Raw genomic sequence first — 2,013 nt, forward strand, 5'->3', positions numbered from 1 at the left:
TAACGATTTCCATGAAGAGCGTGACGCCGTAAAAAAAAATTTATAATTTTTTTTTACTCACGGTAAAACCTAAAGCAATAGATAACGATACCAAATTTAAAATATACCGTATGCACGTTCTCATAGAATTGGAAAGTGTGATTAAATTCTTTTTATTCAAGTAGTATACAATTTTACTGTGAAACAAAACGCTTGCTTCATGAACACTTAAATGGTTACACATATCATAGCATAAATGAATTTGTGAATTTGTCATTTCGTTTAACTTTTAGCTACTTCCCAGATTGAATCGATATCTTATCCTATTCATAATTTTATTCGCGAGCTATTTTTTTAATAATTTGTAGAAATTTAGTACCAAATAGCAATAAAATATGAATTCAAAAGTTCTTCTATTGACAATGATGTTGATGACATTCTGCGTTGCGGACGGATGGCTTTTCGGTCATCATCATCATTATCATCATCATCACTATTATTATGGATGTGATATGGAGTAAGTAGAACCGTGTTTACAAACTTGTTTACATTTCAATTTTTATTTTGTTTTTTCATACTTCGCTTATTATTATTTTGTGGCAAAATTGACGCTCGACATGACTAATATTCATCCGCTTCAGATTTGACGGTTGTGGTGTACGGTTACGTACTATACTGGTAACGAACTTCATACATTTGACAACATTTTGAATAGAAGGTTAATCATTCCATGCTATATATGTATTCCTACTTACTCTACTTTGTTATCATATATATTACGCGTTAAAAAATTATTATTTTCTTAACAGTGATAACGAACAAAATGCAGAAAGGCGAATTGATTCAGGTAAAACGCTTTGTATTACTACTTTATATTTGCGTAATATGATATATATGAACTGGGAGATACTCGAACTTTTAAGGGCCTTGTATACAAATGCCTTACTATGTTATCAACATTGCAAATGGTATGCATCCCTGTGAAAATAGTATGTGAACCAAGATGGCGGACACCGAAACGTAGAATGTGTACCCTGTTAGGCCATAATTGCAGGTACAAATACTACGGGAGTCATTTGGCTGGACTCCGAACTTGTAATAGAACTAAAATAAGAAAAATTGGAATAAAATTAGGGGGCAACCCTAACCTGGTACACATACTACGTTTCGGTGTCCGTCATCTTGGTTCATGTGTTTTGGGAGTACCTTTTTTTGTAGTTGCAGACACTTGCAGTAAGATTATGTTTGTTCACTGAACGGGAAATCGATTTTCAGATTGCCCAAGTATTTGTGTTACTTTTAATAATGCAAGTAAATGTTAATTTTGAAACATCAATAGACAACAATACATATAAAAAAAAATGTCTAAATTGTGATCATATCCCACATTTTTGAATGCTATTTTTCAATTTCAGCTGAAAACGAAGATGCACTTTTCCATCCAGTAGAAGACGTTGATATGAAGATGAACCAGTGATAAGAGGAGCGCAATTCATGAAAACATATATATTCAGTCTCTTTTAAGTAATCAAGAAAAATATATAAAATTTAGAATAACATGAAAATTATTATGGCCCAAGACGATATGAACTATATACCTAGTACTTTATGAGTAAAACTGATATTGTTATTTGATTGGTGGTGAATATAAATTGAAATATGATACAATGTGTTTCATAATGCCAGTTGACTGAGAAATAGCAGAAGATGTTTTGTTGATGATCGAAAAGCCTCAGAAAAGATACACTCAAAGGAAAGTTTATAATGGCGGTATACACTAGCTAGTTATTGGTGAATTAGTGGTATCATACGTTCGGTGGCAACGTAGCATAGAGGTTGCTAGTGCTTAACTCCCGCCTGCCGCTTCCTCCACTATAACTGTTTCGAATGTGGTTTAAGTTTATCGCAGTTCGAGTATTTTGTAAAAAATCAATTGAACCTTGTCGAACCATAAATATAGATTTTCCTTGAAGTTGAATTGAAAATTGATAAATAGCATGAAGTTTAACTGAGAACATGAGACGTACGAATCAG

General features: G+C 32.6%; 1 long non-coding RNA gene across 1 annotated transcript; it reads left to right on the top strand.

The window, feature by feature from the left end:
- Nucleotides 1-281: 281 nt before the first annotated feature.
- Nucleotides 282-1,647, top strand: LOC120347368 (uncharacterized). The gene is made up of 3 exons (XR_005570094.2): nt 282-496; nt 789-826; nt 1,395-1,647. It is a non-coding gene; the product is annotated as an uncharacterized LOC120347368 (long non-coding RNA).
- Nucleotides 1,648-2,013: the final 366 nt, after the last annotated feature.

The sequence above is a fragment of the Styela clava genome, chromosome 11, assembly GCF_964204865.1.
Source record: "Styela clava chromosome 11, kaStyClav1.hap1.2, whole genome shotgun sequence".
NCBI classification, from domain to species: Eukaryota; Metazoa; Chordata; class Ascidiacea; order Stolidobranchia; family Styelidae; genus Styela; species Styela clava.